The 21,760-nt window shown below is 39.9% G+C and overlaps 1 non-coding gene across 1 annotated transcript; it reads right to left on the bottom strand.

Annotated features, from left to right (window-relative positions):
- Positions 1-3,956: 3,956 nt before the first annotated feature.
- TRNAN-GUU (transfer RNA asparagine (anticodon GUU)) lies at positions 3,957-4,029 on the bottom strand. Its single transcript has one exon. It is a non-coding gene; the product is annotated as a tRNA-Asn (tRNA).
- Between the last annotated feature and the right edge of the window lie 17,731 nt (positions 4,030-21,760).

Below are 21,760 nucleotides of genomic sequence, written 5' to 3'. Positions count from 1 at the left end.
TTTACGTCACATCTGAGACCTCACAACACCGCTTCCGGATGGGCTCGAACCACCAACCTATTGGTTAACAGCCGAACGCGCTAACCATTGCGCCACGGAAGCCCAAAAGCTAAATGCCCGTCAGGTATTGTGCAAAAACCATGACTTTTTACGTCACATCTGAGACCTCACAACACCGCTCCCGGATGGGCTCGAACCACCAACCTATTGGTTAACAGCCGAACGCGCTAACCATTGCGCCACGGAAGCCCAAAAGCTAAATGCCCGTCAGGTATTGTGCAAAAACCATGACTTTTTACGTCACATCTGAGACCTCACAACACCGCTCCCGGATGGGCTCGAACCACCAACCTATTGGTTAACAGCCGAACGCGCTAACCATTGCGCCACGGAAGCCCAAAAGTTAAATGCTCGTCAGGTATTGTGTAAAAACCTTGACTTTTTACCTCTCCGAGTGACGTATGTCACGGAGAGGTTCTAATTTCGACGTGTGTGTGTCTGTGTGTGTGTCTGTGTGTGTGTGTGTCTTTTGTTACACCCACGTGACCGCGTTCGCAGTTTCCAAATCGGAGCAAACGTGTTCGCCATTTCCGAACTGCTTTCACAGTCACGGAAATGGCTCCTTTACTTGAGTTCTCACACCACCATCTTCTCGTCTTCGTCCATTCCACTTGGACACCAGTCTGTACATACTGGCTTCGAATCACCACCATCTTTTGGTCTTCGTCCATCCCACATGGACACCAGTCTGTACATACTGGCTTCTAATCACCACCATCTTTTGGTCTTCGTCCATCCCACATGGACACCAGTCTGTACATACTGGCTTCTAATCACCACCATCTTCTGGTCTTCGTCCATCCCACATGGACACCAGTCTGTACATACTGGCTTCTAATCACCACCATCTTCTGGTCTTCGTCCATTCCACTTGGACACCAGTCTGTACACCTGGCTTCTACTCCATCGTCATTGTTGGGTTTAAGACATTCGCGGCGATGAGCTAGGGTTACGAGAAACGTCTAGCCTCCCTAGGGTGGGTTGTCCACCAAAGGTTTTCGCAATTGCGGTTGTTCTTGCTTGTAGCTGTAGTTCGACACCCTTATATACTACCTATTTGAGTAAGGTAATGCAACCGGCGTATGCTTCATTTCAAACGCCAATATTAGTCAAGTCTCTCAAGAATGTCTAATTGTTCTTTATCAACGCGATGTAACGCTCAATAAGGCGAACAACTAACGAAGAAAATATTTAATATTAATTATATTTATTTTAATATTTAAGATAATCTTGTTTCTCAACTCAAAATTAAAACGGAAAGAGTTAAAAAGCAGTCTATGTTTTAGTCTGTGTATGTCCGTCCGTTAGTGCATCGCGTTAGCAGTTCGCTTTGTTTTGTGGAAAGAAATCCTACAAAACCTTAATATTTGGTTTTCTCATAATGTATAATTAATATATGGAAATATTTTTCGTAATTTCGATGCCTTTAGTGGTTTTGTAGCTATAAAGCTCTGTTTCATTTTGATATCCCAAGAACTTTTTTTAATATTATTATTTGAAATCGATGTTTATATATTACTTAAGCTATACTACATCTGTTTATAGCATAATCCTTTCTAAAGTGATTTCAAGAAGAACGCCACTATATTGGTCAAATGAACTTTCATCTGTCAATAGGCCTAGTGAACCATAAAGTAAACGCTAGGTTTTCGTTTCTGTAATGCAGAGACATTAACGGTTCAGAGTGAGCCGAAAGTTAATTACACTTTTAAATAATCAGGCTAAGATTTTATAATCATGGTGGAAGTCTGGGCCGCGTTGAGCAGAGCTCAGCGCTGTTAGCAGTGTCCTACAGAACGGGATTTTGGTTATGAATTTTGACGGCACGGTGCTCAGCGTTGAGCCAGCTCGGTCACCAATGAAAATAGTCAGGTTTTTGGATAACGTGACGTAAAACGCGTAGTTCTCAGCTTGGCGAAAAAAACATGGAGGAATTAATACAAATAGCTCTTGCTGATTCTGATCATAGAGACTAGAAACCCCAAGGAGTGGCAGGAATACCTCAACTTGTTGCCCTTTTTCATGGTACACGCAATGGGTACACGGCGACTTCCGTTAAGCAAAATTAAACGGGCCGGAAGCTCTCATTATACCAATTTATGAGCAACATATTATTTGCGCTTGTAGAGCGGGGGACCTGCCACTCCTTGGGGTTTCTAGTCTCTATGTTCTGATGGGACTATAGCTATTTATTTGACGTGAAACCAGTTGATCACGCGAGAATTTTAAGAGATATGTTAGTTTCTATGTTTAATTATAAAAGTTGTTCTTATCTATCTCCATAAATATGTTATCATACAATTTTTGTTAAGCCTTTGTACCTTGCACGCTTTATTGCGCTAGCTTCATTTTTAAAACACCGATGACCGGAGAAAAGCTATGACGACAGATCTCACCGGTAAACGTTTTCCAAAATCCGCTGTCTTTTTTGGTGAGCTCTGCTGAACGCAGCCCAGATCAGTGAAAGGTCTGATCGTAATCGGATTATAGCTTCGTGTTATCATGATTTTAATGGTGCACGTTTACTTTCAGTGTGTGTAGCCACAAATTAGCTTTGGTGTTATGTAACTTTAATCGTCATGTTGACAAACTAAGAAAATTGTTGAGGTGAAAGGAGAGGATAGTGTTTACATGGCAACCCTGTTGTGAATATGGCTTTGAACATAGAGGGTATACAGTTGAGGAGTAGCAAATTGGGCCTTTACAAACACGTAAAGGTAATATCCCTCCAAAGTTTTATCTCTTCATTTCCCGTTTTTCCCCCATCGGATGATTTTAATGTGTACAAGTATATCCTTATTGGATGTAAAATGTCGTCTGATTTACAGTATATTTTCTATGCTTTGTATACTGCTTTAATATTTCATAAATTTTAACTTCAGTATTTGTTCATAAAAAAAAGAAACATTTCCATAACTGGGTAAATAAGTTTTAAGGTAGTCCTTCTCTTGACTCGGAGAGGTAATATTTTGGTTTTCCCAACTTGTTACGTCACATCTGAGACCTCACAACACCGCTCCCGGATGGGCTCGAACCACCAACCTATTGGTTAACAGCCGAACGCGCTAACCATTGCGCCACGGAAGCCCAAAAGTTAAATGCTCGTCAGGTATTGTGTAAAAACCTTGACTTTTTACGTCACATCTGAGACCTCACAACACCGCTCCCGGATGGGGTCGAACCACCAACCTACTGGTTAACAGCCGAACGCGCTAACCATTGCGCCACGGAAGCCCAAAAATTAAATGGTCGTCATTTATTGTGCAAAAACTTTGGCTTTCTACGTTACATTTGAGATCCCACAACACCGCTCCCGGATGGGCTCGAACCACCAACCTATTGGTTAACAGCCGAACGCGCTAACCATTGCGCCACGGAAGCCCAAAAGTTAAATGCTCGTCAGGTATTGTGTAAAAACCTTGACTTTTTACGTTACATTTGAGACTTCACAACACCGCTCCCGGGTTGGCTCGAACCACGAACCTTTTCGTTAACATCCGAACGCGCAAACCATGGAGCCAAGGAAGCTCAGAAATGAAATGGTCGTCAGGTATTGTGGAAAAACTTTGGCTTTTTACGTTACATTTGAGACTTCACAACACCGCTCCCGGATGGGCTCGAACCACCATCCTTTCGGTTAACAGCCGAACGCGCTAACCACTGCGCCACGGAACCACAAGAATCAAATGGTCGTCAGGTATTGTGGAGAAACTATGGCTTTTTACGATACATTTGAGATCCCACAACACCGCTCCCGGGTGGGCTCGAACCACCAACCTTTCGGTTAACTGCCGACGGCGTTAACCATTGCGCAACGGAAGCCCAAAGATTCAGTGTTCGTCAGGTATTGTGGAAAAACTTTGCATTTTTACGTTACATGTGAGATTTCACAACACCGCTCCCGGGTGGGCTCGAACCACCAACCTTTCGGTTAACAGCCGAACGCGCTAACCATTGCGCCACGGAAGCCCAAAAATTAAACGGTCGTCAGGTATTGTGGGAAAACTTTGGCTTTTTACGTTACATTTAATGGTTTCAGTGGTTATATTTGAAAATAGTGAAGAAATACTCAAAAATGGCTTCTCTGGCCAAGAAACGTCGATTTTGAAAATGTTATTAAAAATCGAGGTTCATTTTTATTTATTGATCAATCGAGATGAAATCACTTTTAATGAGTATTTTATAGGTAATTAATTTGAATTCGGTCAAACATTTGTCCAGAAAAAAATGCATTCAAAAGTGTACCGAAAAAATCGTATGTTTTTTTCTCCAAGATACAAAATCCGTGACAACGATTTATAATTGAAAATTGAATTTGAACATTTCGAATGTTGTTTATTTAATAAGAACTGCTACTTCAAACATTTAAAAAACGAATAGAATATTTATCAGATAAACCACTTAGCGATAAAAATAAGTTCAAAGAACAATTTATAAATAGTGGATACCCGAACCACTTAATTGATCAAATATTTAACAATCATGATGTCGAGAATATTAAAACCAAGGAAAAACCAGAACACATTATATCATTACCCTATGTTAAAGGAATCTCTGAAAAGACAAACAGACAATTAAAAAACACACTATTACCTTAGTTAACAAAACAACGAACACATTAAAATCAGAATTAATTAAAAATAAACCAAGAATAGATGAAATGAAAAAAACAGGTATAATATATGAAATTAGATGTAAATGTGATAAAAAATACATAGGACAAACAAAACGACAACTAAAGAAAAGACAAACAGAACATAAATATGCTGTAAAAAAATATGACGAAACCAATGGACTGGCGACCCAAATAAAACAAAACAACGACCATCAAATTGATTGGGATTTAACTGGGGTTTTATGCCAAGAAACTAACCATTGCGCTACGAAAGCCTATAAGTAAAATTGTCGTCAGGTATTGTGGAAAATCTTTGTCTTTTTACGTTACATATGAGACCCCACAACACCGCTCCCGGGTGGGCTCCAAGCATCAACCTTTCGGTTAACAGCCGAACGCGCTAACCATTGAGCCACGGAAATTCAGAAATTAAATGGTCGTCAGGTATTGTGGAAAAGCTTTGACTTTTTACGTTACATCTGATACCTCACAACACCGCTCCCAGGTGGGCTCGAACCACCAACCTTTCGGTTAACAGCTGAACGCGCCAACCATTGCGCCAAGGAAGCCCAAAAATTAAATGTTCTTCAGCTATTGTGGAAAAACTTGGACTTTTTACCTTACATCTGAGACCTGAAATGGTCGTCAGGTATTGCAGAAAAACTTTAGCTTTTTACGTTACATCTGATACCTCACAACACCGCTTCCGGGTGTGCTCGAACCACCAACCTTTCGGTTAACAGCCGAACGCGCTAACCATTGCGCAACGGAAGCCCAAAAATTAAATGTTCGTCAGGTGTTGTGGAAACATTTTGACTTTTTACGTTACATCTGAGACCTCTCAACACCGCTCCCGTTTGTGCTCGATCCACCAACCTTTTGCTTAAGAGCTAAACAAGCTAACCATTGCGCTACGAAAGCCTATAAGTTAAATTGTCGTCAGGTATTGTGGAAAATCTTTGTCTTTTTACGTTACATATGAGACCCCACAACACCGCTCCCGGGTGGGCTCCAAGCATCAACCTTTCGGTTAACAGCCGAACGCGCTAACCATTGAGCCACGGAAATTCAGAAATTAAATGGTCGTCAGGTATTGTGGAAAAGCTTTGACTTTTTACGTTACATCTGATACCTCACAACACCGCTCCCAGGTGGGCTCGAACCACCAACCTTTCGGTTAACAGCTGAACGCGCCAACCATTGCGCCACGGAAGCCCAAAAATTAAATGTTCTTCAGCTATTGTGGAAAAACTTGGACTTTTTACCTTACATCTGAGACCTGAAATGGTCGTCAGGTATTGTAGAAAAACTTTGGCTTTTTACGTTACATCTGATACCTCACAACACCGCTTCCGGGTGTGCTCGAACCACCAACCTTTCGGTTAACAGCCGAACGCGCTAACCATTGCGCAACGGAAGCCCAAAAATTCAATGTTCGACAGGTATTGTGGAAAAACTCTGACATTTTATGTTACATTTGAGACGTCACAACACCGCTCCCGGGAGGGCTCAAACCACCAGTCTTTTGAATAGCAGCTGAACGCGCTAACCATTGCGCCACGGAAGCCCAAAAATTAAATGGTCGTCATGTATTTTGGAAAAACCTTGACTTTTAACGTCACATCTGAGACGTCAATATACCGCTCCCGGATGGGCTCGAACCACCAACCTATTGGTTAACAGCTGAACGCGCTAACCATTGAGCCACGGAAGCTCAGAAATTAAATGGTTGTCACGTCTTGTGGAAAAGTTTTGACTTTTTACGCTACATCTGAGACCCCACAGCACCTCTCCCGGGTGGGCTCGAACCTTCAACCTTTCGATTAACAGCTGAACGCGCTAATCATTGCGTCACGGAAACCCAAAAATTAAATGTTCGTCAGGTATTGTGGAAAAACTCTGACATTTTACGTTACATCTGAGACCTCACAACACCGCTCCCGGATGGGGTCGAACCACCAACCTATTGGTTAACAGCCGAACGCGCTAACCATTGAGCCACGGAAGCCCAAAGTTTAATGCTCGTCAGGTATTGTGTAAAAACCTTGACTTTTTACGTCACATCTGAGACCTCACAACACCTCTCCCGGGTGGGCTCGAACCACCAAACTTTCGGTTAACAGCTGTACGAGCTAACCATTGAGCCACGGAAATTCAGAAATTAAATGTTTGTCCCGTATTGTGGAAAAGTTTAGACTTTTTACGCTACAACTGAGACCCCACAACGCCTCTCCTGGGTGGGCTCGAAACACCAACCTTTCGGTTAACTGCTGAACGCGCTAACCATTGCGCCACGGAAGCCCAAATATTAAATGGTCGTCAGGTATTGTGAAAAAACCTCGACTTTTTACGTCACATCTGAGACATCACAACACCACTCCCGGGTACGCTCGCCAAACCAACCTTTTGAATAACAGTTGAGCGCGCTAACCATTGCGCCACGGAAGCCCAAATATTAAATGTTTGACAGGTATTGTGGAAAAACTCTGACTTTTTACGTCACATCTGAGACCTCACAACACCGCTCCCGGATGGGCACGAACCACCAACCTTTCGGTTCATAGCCGAAAGCGCTAACCAATGCTGCACGGAAACCCAAAAATTAAATGGTTGTCAGGTATTGTGGAAGAACTTTGGTTTTTACGTTACATTTGAGATCCCACAACACCGGTCCCGGGTGGGCTCGAACCACCACTTTCAATGAGTGTTTTATAGGGAATTAAGCTGAATTCGGTCAAAAATTCCTCCAAAAAAAAATGCATTCAAAAAAGTACCGAAAAAATCGCAGGTTTTCCTTCTTCAAGACACAAAATCCGAGAATACGATTTCTTATTGAAAATTGAATTTTAAGTTTTTTGAATGAATATCGTTACATTGCTTGAATTAAAGCAAAAAGTATAAAAATAATGGTTTCAATGAATATATTTGAAAATAGTGAAGAAATACTCAAAGTATGATTCTTTGGCCGTGAAACGTCGATTTTGAAAATGTTATTAAAAATCGAGGTACATTTTTATTTATTGTTCAATCGAGATGAAATCACTTTTATTGAGTGTTTTATAGGGAATTAAGCTGAATTCGGTCAAACATTTCTCCAGAAAAAAATGCATTCAAAAGTGTACCGAAAAAATCGCATGTTTTTCTTCTTCAAGATACAAAATCCGTGACAACGATTTCTTATTGAAAAATTGAATTTTAACAGTTTTTTGAATGAATATCGTTATATTTGCTTGAATTAAAGCAAAAAGTATAAAAATAATGGTTTCAGTGGTTATATTTGAAAATAGTGAAGAAATACTCAAAATATGCTTCTTTGGCCGTGAAACGTCGATTTTGAAAATGTTATTAAAAATCGAGGTACATTTTTATTTATTGTTCAATCGAGATGAAATCACTTTAAATGAGTGTTTTATAGGGAATTAAGCTGAATTGGGTCAAAAATTTCTCCAGAAAAAAATGCATTCAAAAAAGTACCGAAAAAATCGCATGTTTTTCTTCTTCAAGATACAAAATCCGTGACAACGATTTCTGATTGAAAAATTTAATTTTAACAGTTTTTTGATTGAATATCGTTACATTTGCTTGAATTAAAGCAAAAAGAATAAAAATAATGGTTTCAGTGAACATATTTGAAAATAGTGAAGAAATACTACAGTCACTGGTAACAAGATCTAACTGCATTCTCGACGCTCCCAGTACCGTGATTATTGCTATTTTTCTGTTGTGCCCTACTTGTGAGAAGTCAGTTCGCTTTCGCTCGTGATCGATTAGTTTTGTTGCCAAATCCAGCCCCATCAAAAACGAGAAACTAGCAAACCGTGTTAAAAAATCTTCTGTTATTGCGTCGCAACCTAAAAAAAATGGCGTGTAAATTCAAGACCAACGTACTTTCGTGAAACATTCAACGCCCGCTATATAAAAAATAAAATCGAATATCTCTTATTTTATCAGCAACCGACGAAAAATTTGGAATCTCAATTTTTCACTCTTCAGAGCACCAGCCACTGTGAACAAGGACTAACTGTATTCTATCTTTCAGGTATGAATGATCACCTTTAACGTATTCAACGTCTCGCCTTCCACTGTGATCGCTACCGTCGGCTTAGCTACTTGCAAATCGTCGTAAGTCATCCCGCTTTTGCTGGTGGACAGCTTTCTCCAAGACCCGTATTTGCCTCGTGATAAGTACCATTAACGCATAACTTACAATCCGTGCTGAAACAAAAAACATCCGTTCTTGCGTCGCTTAAAAAAGACCTGGCGTGCAAAGCCAAGAGCATCGGTCTTCTTAAAAAAATCAACGCCCGCTTCTAAAAAAAAAGAAAGGAACTACTCTCGCTTATCTCATCTACAACCGAGGATTTAAATTGTGATCTCAACGCTTTGGAGCTTCAGTCACTGGTAACAAGATCTAACTGCATTCTCGACGCTCCCACTACCGTGATTATTGCTATCTTTCTGTTGTGCCCTACTTGTGAGAAGTCAGTTCGCTTTCGCTCGTGATCGATTAGTTTTGTTGCCAAATCCGGCCCCATCAAAAACAAGTAACTAGCAAACCGTGTAAAAAAATCTTCTGTTATTGCGTCGCAACCTAAAAAACTGGCGTGTAAATTCAAGACCAACGTACTTTCGTGAAACATTCAACGCCCGCTATATAAAAAATAAAATCGAATATCTCTTATTTTATCAGCAACCGACGAAAAATTTGGAATCTCAATTTTTCACACTTCAGAGCACCAGCCACTGTGAACAAGGAGGGGTTTGTTTGTTCATGTATTGCTTAATTACTTGAACCTGTTCTTTCAATTAAAAATAATAACATATCTTTAGTGTAGCGGTTATCGCATCCGCCTCACTCCCGGAAGGCCACAGGTTCGAAACCGCGAAGTTTTTTTTTTTTGCTTGGAACATGCAAAGACCTTTATAATTATCCGAACATTTGTGTCAAGGTCACATTATTTACATCCCCGTATCTCTGGTAGAACCAGAGTTACGAGCCTGCAAACTTTATTTTCAAAAATCAAAAGTAACCTTCTAACAATAAGTGAGACAAAAAATAAGTTGACGACGATATTGAGGTAGCCTCAAGTTTAAAGTATCCTTGTATGGGGAGCAAAGACTACTATAACATTTCCAAAGGAGATCCCAGTATCTCTTGTAGAACAAGAGTTATGTGCCTCCAAAGTTTAGTGCAAAAATCATAAGTAACATAATAAAAATAAGTGAGACGATACCAAAGTTGACGAACATTTTGCTTAATATCTCGGCCCTTGTTTGTCGTAGCTCAATGTTTTTAGTATGGTTAGATGGGGGACAATTTGGACTATAACATATCCTAAGGACATCCCCGTATCTCTAGTAGACACAGAGCTATGGGCCTGCAAAGTATAGTCTAATGCATTTCCTAAGGACGGGTTGTTTGTTTACGTTTAGCTTAATTACTCGGCCCCTGTTTGTCGTAGCTCAATGTTTTTAGTATGGTTAGATGGGGGACAATTTGGACTATAACATACTCAAAGGACATCCCCGTATCTCCAGTGGAAACAGAGTTACGAGCCTGCAAAGTATAGTCTAACTCATTTCCTATGGAGGGGGTTTGTTTCTTTACGTTTCGCTTAAGTACTCGGCCCCTGTTTGTCGTAGCCCAAAGTTTTTAGTATGGTTAGATGAATGACAAATTGGACTATAACATATCCTAAGGACATCCCGGTATCTCTAGTAGACACAGAGTTATGGGCCTTGCAAAGTATAGTCTAATGCATTTTCTATGGAGGGGTTTGTTTGTTCACGTATTGCTTAATTACTTGACCCTGTTCTTTCGATTAAAAATAATAACATATCTTTAGTGTAGCGGTTATCGCATCCGCCTCACTCCCGGAAGGCCACAGGTTCGAAACCGCGAAGCTTTTTTTTTTGCTTGGAACATGCAAAGACCTTTATAATTATCCGAACATTTGTGTCAAGGTCACATTATTTACATCCCCGTATCTCTGGTAGAACCAGAGTTACGAGCCTGCAAAGTTTATTTTCAAAAATCAAAAGTAACCTTCTAACAATAAGTGAGACAAAAAATAAGTTGACGACGATATTGAGGTAGCCTCAAGTTTAAAGTATCCTTGTATGGGGAGCAAAGAGTACTATAACATATCCAAAGGAGATCCCAGTATCTCTTGTAGAACAAGAGTTATGAGCCTCCAAAGTTTAGTGCAAAAATCATAAGTAACATAATAAAAATAAGTGAGACGATACCAAAGTTGACGAACATTTTGCTTAATATCTCGGCCCTTGTTTGTCGTAGCTCAATGTTTTTAGTATGGCTAGATGGGGGACAAATTGGACTATAACATACTCAAAGGACATCCCCGTATCTCCAGTAGATACAGAGTTACGAGCCTGCAAAGTATAGTCTAATGCATTTTCTATGGAGGGGTTTGTTTGTTCAAGTATTGCTTAATTACTTGACCCTGTTCTTTCGATTAAAAATAATAACATATCTTTAGTGTAGCGGTTATCGCATCCGCCTCACTCTCGGAAGGCCACAGGTTCGAAACCGCGAAGTTTTTTTTTGCTTGGAACATGCAAAGACCTTTATAATTATCCGAACATTTGTGTCAAGGTCACATTATTTACATCCCCGTATCTCTGGTAGAACCAGAGTTACGAGCCTCCAGAATTTAGTCTAATGTATTTCCTATGGAGGGGTTTGTTTGTTTACGATTAGCTTAATTACTCGACTACTGTTTGTCGTAGCCCTAATTCTTAGTGTGGCTAGATGGGGGACAAATTGGTCTATAACATACTCTAAGGACATCCCCGTATCTCTGGTAGAACCAGAGTTACGAGCCTGCAAAGTATATTTTCAAAAATCAAAAGTAACCTTCTAACAATAAGTGAGACAAAAAGTAAGTTGACGACGATATTGAGGTAGCCTCAAGTTTAAAGTATCCTTGTATGGGACACAAAGAGTACTATAACATATCCAAAGGAGATCCCAGTACCTCTTGTAGAACAAGAGTTATGAGCCTCCAAAGTTTAGTGCAAAAATCATAAGTAACATGATAAAAATAAGTGAGACGATACCAAAGTTGACGAACATTTTGCTTAATATCTCGGCCCCTGTTTGTCGTAGCTCAATGATTTTAGTATGGTTAGATGGGGGACAATTTGGACTATATCATATCCTAAGAACATCCCCGTATCTCTAGTAGACACAGAGTTATGGGCCTGCAAAATATAGTCTAATGCATTTCCTATGGACGGGTTGTTTGTTTACGTTTAGCTTAATTACTCGGCCCCTGTTTGTCGTAGCTCAATATTTTTAGTATGGTTAGTTGGGGGACAAATTGGACTATAACATACTCAAAGGACATCCCCGTATCTCCAGTAGAAACAGAGTTACGAGCCTGCAAAGTATAGTCTAATGCATTTCCTATGGAGGGGTTTGATTGTTTACGATTAGCTTAATTACTCGACTACTGCTTGTCGTAGCTCAATGTTTTTAGTATGGTTAGATGGGGGACATATTGGACTATAACATACTCAAAGGACATCCCCGTATCTCCAGTAGAAACAGAGTTACGAGCCTGCAAAGTATAGTCTAATGCATTTCCTATGGAGGGGTTGTTTGTTTACGTTTAGCTTAATTACTCGGCCCCTGTTTGTCGTAGCCCAAAGTTTTTAGTATGGTTAGATGGGGGACAATTTGGACTATATCATATCCTAAGGACATCCCCGTATCTCTAATAGACACAGAAATATGGGCCTGCAAAGTATAGTCTAATGCATTTCCTATGGACGGGTTGTTTGTTTACGTTTAGCTTAATTACTCGGCCCCTGTTTGTCGTAGCTCAATATTTTTAGTATGGTTAGATGGGGGACAAATTGGACTATAACATACTCAAAGGACATCCCCGTATCTCCAGTAGAAACAGAGTTACGAGCCTGCAAAGTATAGTCTAATGCATTTCCTATGGAGGGGGTTTGTTTCGTTACGTTTTGCCTAAGTACTCGGCCCCTGTTTGTCGTAGCCCAAAGTTTTTAGTATGGTTAGTTGGGGGACAATTTGGACTATAACATATCCTAAGGACATCCCCGTATCTCTAGTAGACACAGAGTTATGGGCCTGCAAAGTATAGTCTAATGCATTTCCTATGGAGGGGTTTGATTGTTTACGATTAGCTTAATTACTCGACTACTGCTTGTCGTAGCTCAATGTTTTTAGTATGGTTAGATGGGGGACATATTGGACTATAACATACTCAAAGGACATCCCCGTATCTCCAGTAGAAACAGAGTTACGAGCCTGCAAAGTATAGTCTAATGCATTTCCTATGGAGGGGTTGTTTGTTTACGTTTAGCTTAATTACTCGGCCCCTGTTTGTCGTAGCCCAAAGTTTTTAGTATGGTTAGATGGGGGACAATTTGGACTATATCATATCCTAAGGACATCCCCGTATCTCTAATAGACACAGAAATATGGGCCTGCAAAGTATAGTCTAATGCATTTCCTATGGACGGGTTGTTTGTTTACGTTTAGCTTAATTACTCGGCCCCTGTTTGTCTTAGCTCAATGTTTTTAGTATGGTTAGATGGGGGACAATTTGGACTATAACATATCCTAAGGACATCCCCGTATCTCTAGTAAACACAGAGTTATGGGCCTGCAAAACATAGTCTAATGCATTTCCTTTGGACGGGTTGTTTGTTTACGTTTAGCTTAATTACTCGGCCCCTGTTTGTCGTAGCTCAATGTTTTTAGTATGGTTAGATGGTGGACAAATTGGACTATAAAATACTCAAAGGACATCCCCGTATCTCCAGTAGAAACAGAGTTACGAGCCTGCAAAGTATAGTCTAACTCATTTCCTATGGAGGGGGTTTGTTTCTTTACGTTTTGCTTAAGTACTCGGCCCCTGTTTGTCGTAGCCCAAAGTTTTTAGTATATTTAGATGAAGGACAAATTGTACTATAACATATCCTAAGGACATCCCGGTATCTCTAGTAGACACAGAGTTATGGGCCTGCAAAATATAGTCTAATGCATTTTCTATGGAGGGGTTTGATTGTTCACGTATTGCTTAATTACTTGACCCTGTTCTTTCGATTAAAAATAATAACATATCTTTAGTGTAACGGTTATCGCATCCGCCACACTCCCGGAAGGCCACAGGTTCGAAACCGCGAAGTTTTTTTTTTTTGCTTGGAACATGCAAAGACCTTTATAATTATCCGAACATTTGTGTCAAGGTCACATTATTTACATCCCCGTATCTCTGGTAGAACCAGAGTTACGAGCCTGCAAACTTTATTTTCAAAAATCAAAAGTAACCTTGTAACAATAAGTGAGACAAAAAATAAGTTGACGACGATATTGAGGTAGCCTCAAGTTTAAAGTATCCTTGTATGGGGAGCAAAGAGTACTATAACATATCCAAAGGAGATCCCAGTATCTCTTGTAGAACAAGAGTTATGAGCCTCCAAAGTTTAGTGCAAAAATCATAAGTAACATAATAAAAATAAGTGAGACGATACCAAAGTTGACGAACATTTTGCTTAATATCTCGGCCCCTGTTTGTCGAAGCTCAATGTTTTTAGTATGGTTAGATGGGGGACAATTTGGACTATAACATATCCTAAGGACATCCCCGTATCTCTAGTAAACACAGAGTTATGGGCCTGCAAAGCATAGTCTAATGCATTTCCTTTGGACGGGTTGTTTGTTTACGTTTAGCTTAATTACTCGGCCCTTGTTTTTCGTAGGTCAATGTTTTTAGTATGGTTAGATGGGGGACAAATTGGACTATAACATACTCAAAGGACATCCCCGTATCTCCAGTGGAAACAGAGTTACGAGCCTGCAAAGTATAGTCTAACTCATTTCCTATGGAGGGGGTTTGTTTCTTTACGTTTCGCTTAAGTACTCGGCCCCTGTTTGTCGTAGCCCAAAGTTTTTAGTATGGTTAGATGAATGACAAATTGGACTATAACATATCCTAAGGACATCCCGGTATGTCTAGTAGACACAGAGTTATGGGCCTTGCAAAGTATAGTCTAATGCATTTTCTATGGAGGTCTTGTTTGTTCACGTATTGCTTAATTACTTGACCCTGTTCTTTCGATTAAAAATAATAACATATCTTTAGTGTAGCGGTTATCGCATCCGCCTCACTCCCGGAAGGCCACAGGCTCGAAACCGCGAAGCTTTTTTTTTTGCTTGGAACATGCAAAGACCTTTATAATTATCCGAACATTTGTGTCAAGGTCACATTATTTACATCCCCGTATCTCTGGTAGAACCAGAGTTACGAGCCTGCAAACTTTATTTTCAAAAATCAAAAGTAACCTTCTAACAATAAGTGAGACAAAAAATAAGTTGACGACGATATTGAGGTAGCCTCAAGTTTAAAGTATCCTTGTATGGGGAGCAAAGAGTACTATAACATATCCAAAGGAGATCCCAGTATCTCTTGTAGAACAAGAGTTATGAGCCTCCAAAGTTTAGTGCAAAAATCATAAGTAACATAATAAAAATAAGTGAGACGATACCAAAGTTGACGAACATTTTGCTTAATATCTAGGCCCCTGTTTGTCGTAGCTCAATGTTTTTAGTATGGTTAGATGGGGGACAATTTGGACTATAACATATCCTAAGGACATCCCCGTATCTCTAGTAAACACAGAGTTATGGGCCTGCAAAGCATAGTCTAATGCATTTCCTTTGGACGGGTTGTTTGTTTACGTTTAGCTTAATTACTCGGCCCCTGTTTTTCGTAGCTCAATGTTTTTAGTATGGTTAGATGGGGGACAAATTGGAATATAACATACTCAAAGGACCTCGCCGTATCTACAGTAGAAACAGAGTTACGAGCCTGCAAAGTATAGTCTAATGCATTTTCTATGGAGGAGTTTGTTTGTTCATGTATTGCTTAATTACTTGAACCTGTTCTTTCGATTAAAAATAATAACATATCTTTAGTGTAGCGGTTATCGCATCCGCCTCACTCCCGGAAGGCCACAGGTTCGAAACCGCGAAGTTTTTTTTTTTTGCTTGGAACATGCAAAGACCTTTATAATTATCCGAACATTTGTGTCAAGGTCACATTATTTACATCCCCGTATCTCTGGTTGAACCAGAGTTACGAGCCTGCAAACTTTATTTTCAAAAATCAAAAGTAACCTTCTAACAATATGTGAGACAAAAAATAAGTTGACGACGATATTGAGGTAGCCTCAAGTTTAAAGTATCCTTGTATGGGGAGCAAAGAGTACTATAACATATCCAAAGGAGATCCCAGTATCTCTTGTAGAACAAAAGTTATGAGCGTCCAAAGTTTAGTGCAAAAATCATAAGTAACATAATAAAAATAAGTGAGATGATACCAAAGTTGACGAACATTTTGCTTAATATCTCGGCCCCTGTTTGTCGTAGCTCAATGTTTTTACTATGGTTAGATGGGGGACAATTTGGACTATAACATATCCTAAGGACATCCCCGTATCTCTAGTAAACACAGAGTTATGGGCCTGCAAAGCATAGTCTAATGCATTTCCTTTGGACGGGTTGTTTGTTTACGTTTAGCTTAATTACTCGGCCCCTGTTTTTCGTAGCTCAATGTTTTTAGTATGGTTAGATGGGGGACAAATTGGACTATAACATACTCAAAGGACATCCCCGTATCTCCAGTGGAAACAGAGTTACGAGCCTGCAAAGTATAGTCTAACTCATTTCCTATGGAGGGGGTTTGTTTCTTTACGTTTCCCTTAAGTACTCGGCCCCTGTTTGTCGTAGCCCAAAGTTTTTAGTATGGTTAGATGATTGACAAATTGGACTATAACATATCCTAAGGACATCCCGGTATGTCTAGTAGACACAGAGTTATGGGCCTTGCAAAGTATAGTCTAATGCATTTTCTATGGAGGGGTTTGTTTGTTCACGTATTGCTTAATTACTTGACCCTGTTCTTTCGATTAAAAATAATAACATATCTTTAGTGTAGCGGTTATTGCATCCGCCTCACTCCCGGAAGGCCACAGGTTCGAAACCGCGAAGCTTTTTTTTTTGCTTGGAACATGCTAAGACCTTTATAATTATCCGAACATTTGTGTCAAGGTCACATTATTTACATCCCCGTATCTCTGGTAGAACCAGAGTTACGAGCCTGCAAAGTTTATTTTCAAAAATCAAAAGTAACCTTCTAACAATAAGTGAGACAAAAAATAAGTTGACGACGATATTGAGGTAGCCTCAAGTTTAAAGTATCCTTGTATGGGGAGCAAAGAGTACTATAACATATCCAAAGGAGATCCCAGTACCTCTTGTAGAACAAGAGTTATGAGCCTCCAAAGTTTAGTGCAAAAATCATAAGTAACATAATAAAAATAAGTGAGACGATACCAAAGTTGACGAACATTTTGCTTAATATCTCGGCCCCTGTTTGTCGTAGCTCAATGTTTTTAGAATGGTTAGATGGGGGACAATTTGACCTATAACATATCCTAAGGACATCCCCGTATCTCTAGTAAACACAGAGTTATGGGCCTGCAAAGCATAGTCTAATGCATTTCCTTTGGACGGGTTGTTTGTTTACGTTTAGCTTAATTACTCGGCCCCTGTTTTTCGTAGCTCAATGTTTTTAGTATGGTTAGATGGGGGACAAATTGGACTATAACATACTCAAAGGACATCCCCGTATCTCTAATAGACACAGAGTTAGGGGCCTGCAAAGTATAGTCTAACTCATTTCCTATGGAGGGGGTTTGTTTCTTTACGTTTCGCTTAAGTACTCGGCCCCTGTTTGTCGTAGCCCAAAGTTTTTAGTATGGTTAGATGAATGACAAATTGGACTATAACATATCCTAAGGACATCCCGGTATGTCTAGTAGACACAGAGTTATGGGCCTTGCAAAGTATAGTCTAATGCATTTTCTATGGAGGGGTTTGTTTGTTCACGTATTGCTTAATTACTTGACCCTGTTCTTTCGATTAAAAATAATAACATATCTTTAGTGTAGCGGTTATCGCATCCGCCTCACTCCCGGAAGGCCACAGGTTCGAAACCGCGAAGCTTTTTTTTTTTTTGCTTGGAACATGCAAAGACCTTTATAATTATCCGAACATTTGTGTCAAGGTCACATTATTTACATCCCCGTATCTCTGGTAGAACCAGAGTTACGAGCCTGCAAACTTTATTTTCAAAAATCAAAAGTAACCTTCTAACAATAAGTGAGACAAAAAATAAGTTGACGACGATATTGAGGTAGCCTCAAGTTTAAAGTATCCTTGTATGGGGAGCAAAGAGTACTATAACATATCCAAAGGAGATCCCAGTATCTCTTGTAGAACAAGAGTTATGAGCCTCCAAAGTTTAGTGCAAAAATCATAAGTAACATAATAAAAATAAGTGAGACGATACCAAAGTTGACGAACATTTTGCTTAATATCTCGGCCCCTGTTTGTCGTAGCTCAATGTTTTTAGAATGGTTAGATGGGGGACAATTTGACCTATAACATATCCTAAGGACATCCCCGTATCTCTAGTAAACACAGAGTTATGGGCCTGCAAAGCATAGTCTAATGCATTTCCTTTGGACGGGTTGTTTGTTTACGTTTAGCTTAATTACTCGGCCCCTGTTTTTCGTAGCTCAATGTTTTTAGTATGGTTAGATGAGGGACAAATTGGACTATAACATACTCAAAGGACATCCCCGTATCTCTAATAGACACAGAGTTATGGGCCTGCAAAGTATAGTCTAACTCATTTCCTATGGAGGGGGTTTGTTTCTTTACGTTTCGCTTAAGTACTCGGCCCCTGTTTGTCGTAGCCCAAAGTTTTTAGTATGGTTAGATGAATGACAAATTGGACTATAACATATCCTAAAGACATCCCGGTATGTCTAGTAGACACAGAGTTATGGGCCTTGCAAAGTATAGTCTAATGCATTTTCTATGGAGGGGTTTGTTTGTTCACGTATTGCTTAATTACTTGACCCTGTTCTTTCGATTAAAAATAATAACATATCTTTAGTGTAGCGGTTATCGCATCCGCCTCACTCCCGGAAGGCCACAGGTTCGAAACCGCGAAGCTTTTTTTTTTTGCTTGGAACATGCAAAGACCTTTATAATTATCCGAACATTTGTGTCAAGGTCACATTATTTACATCCCCGTATCTCTGGTAGAACCAGAGTTACGAGCCTGCAAACTTTATTTTCAAAAATCAAAAGTAACCTTCTAACAATAAGTGAGACAAAAAATAAGTTGACGACGATATTGAGGTAGCCTCAAGTTTAAAGTATCCTTGTATGGGGAGCAAAGAGTACTATAACATATCCAAAGGAGATCCCAGTATCTCTTGTAGAACAAGAGTTATGAGCCTCCAAAGTTTAGTGCAAAAATCATAAGTAACATAATAAAAATAAGTGAGACGATACCAAAGTTGACGAACATTTTGCTTAATATCTCGGCCCCTGTTTGTCGTAGCTCAATGTTTTTAGTATGGTTAGATGGGGGACAATTTGGACTATAACATATCCTAAGGACATCCCCGTATCTCTAGTAAACACAGAGTTATGGGCCTGCAAAGCATAGTCTAATGCATTTCCTTTGGACGGGTTGTTTGTTTACGTTTAGCTTAATTACTCGGCCCCTGTTTTTCGTAGCTCAATGTTTTTAGTATGGTTAGATGGGGGACAAATTGGAATATAACATACTCAAAGGACCTCGCCGTATCTACAGTAGAAACAGAGTTACGAGCCTGCAAAGTATAGTCTAATGCATTTTCTATGGAGGGGTTTGTTTGTTCATGTATTGCTTAATTACTTGAACCTGTTCTTTCGATTAAAAATAATAACATATCTTTAGTGTAGCGGTTATCGCATCCGCCTCACTCCCGGAAGGCCACAGGTTCGAAACCGCGAAGTTTTTTTTTTTTGCTTGGAACATGCAAAGACCTTTATAATTATCCGAACATTTGTGTCAAGGTCACATTATTTACATCCCCGTATCTCTGGTTGAACCAGAGTTACGAGCCTGCAAACTTTATTTTATAAAAATCAAAAGTAACCTTCTAACAATATGGGTGTACTCGAAACACCAACCTTTCGGTTAACTGCTGAACGCGCTAACCATTGCTCCACGGAAGCCCAAATATTAAATGTTCGTCAGTTATTGTGGAAAAACTATGACATTTTACGTTACATCTGAGACCTCACAACACCGCTCCCGGATGGGCTCGAACCACCAACCTATTGGTTAACAGCCGAACACGCTAACCATTGCGCCACGGAAGCCCAAAAGCTAAATGCTCGTCAGGTATTGTGCAAAAAACTTGACTTTTTACGTCACATCTGAGACCTCACAACACCGCTCCCGGATGGGCTCGAACCACCAACCTATTGGTTAACAGCCGAACGCGCTAACCATTGAGCCACGGAAGCTCAGAAATTAAATTGTTGTCAGGTATTGTGGAAAAACTTTGGCTTTCTACGTTACATTTGAGACCCCACAACACCTCTCCCGGGTGGGCTCGAACCACCAACCTTTCGATTAACAGCTGAACGCGGTAACCATTGTGCCACGGAAGCCCAAAAATTAAATGCTCGTCAGGTATTGTGTAAAAACCTTGATCTGAAATGTAACGTAGGTAAACCCCCTCCATAGGAAATGCATTAGACTATACTTTGCAGTCCCATAACTCTGCGTCTACTAGAGATACCGGGATGTCCTTAGGATATGTTATAGTCCAATTTGTCCTTCATCAAACCATACTAAAAACATTGAGCTACGACAAACAGGGGCCGAGTAATTAAGCTAAACGTAAACAAACAAACCGTCCATAGGAAATGCATTAGACTATATTTTGCAGGCCCATAACTCTGTGTCTACAAGAGATACGGGGATGTCCTTAGGATGTGATATAGTCCAAATTGTCCCCCATCTAACCATACTAAAAACATTGAGCTACGACAAACAGGGGCCGAGATATTAAGCAAAATGTTCGTCAACTTTGGTATCGTCTCACTTATTTTTATTATGTTACTTATGATTTTTGCACTAAACTTTGGAGGCTCATAACTCTTGTTCTACAAGAGATACTGGGATCTCCTTTGGATATGTTATAGTACTCTTTGCTCCCCATACAAGGATACTTTAAACTTGAGGCTACCTCAATATCGTCGCCAACTTACTTTTTGTCTCACTTATTGTTAGAAGGCTACTTTTGATTTTTGAAAATATACTTTGCAGGCTCGTAACTCTGTTTCTACTGGAGATACGGGGATGTCCTTTGAGTATGTTATAGACCAATTTGTCCCCCATCTAGCCATACTAAGAATTAGGGCTACGACAAACAGTAGTCGAGTAATTAAGCTAATCGTAAACAAACAAACCCCTCCATAGGAAATACATTAGAATAAATTCTGGAGGCTCGTAACTCTGGTTCTACCAGAGATACGGGGATGTAAATAATGTGACCTTGACACAAATGTTCGGATAATTATAAAGGTCTATGCATGTTCCAAGCAAAAAAAAACTTCGCGGTTTCGAACCTGTGGCCTTCCGAGAGTGAGGCGGATGCGATAACCGCCACACTAAAGATATGTTATTATTTTTAATCGAAAGAACAGGGTCAAGTAATTAAGCAATACGTGAACAAACAAACCCCTCCATAGGAAATGCATTAGACTATACTTTGGAGGCTCGTAACTCTGTTTCTACTGGAGATACGGGGATTTCCTTTGAGTATGTTATAGTCCAATTTGTCCCCCATCTAACCATACTAAAAATAATGAGCTACGACAAACAAGGGCCGAGTAATTAAGCTAAACGTAAACAAACAACCCGTCCATAGGAAATGCATTAGACTATATTTTGCAGGCCCATAACTCGGTGTCTACTAGAGATACGGGGATGTCCTTAGGATATGTTATAGTCCAAATTGTCCCCCATCTAACCATACTAAAAACATTGAGCTACGACAAACAAGGGCCGAGATATTAAGCAAAATGTTCGTCAACTTTGGTATCGTCTCACTTATTTTTATTATGTTACTTATGATTTTTGCACTAAACTTTGGAGGCTCATAACTCTT

Source organism: Phalangium opilio, unplaced genomic scaffold (assembly GCF_054372755.1).
Source record: "Phalangium opilio isolate 3A_F unplaced genomic scaffold, DU_Popi_V2 ptg001675l_1, whole genome shotgun sequence".
In the NCBI taxonomy this organism is placed as follows: domain Eukaryota; kingdom Metazoa; phylum Arthropoda; class Arachnida; order Opiliones; family Phalangiidae; genus Phalangium; species Phalangium opilio.
This window is presented reverse-complemented; position numbering and strand designations above follow the sequence as displayed.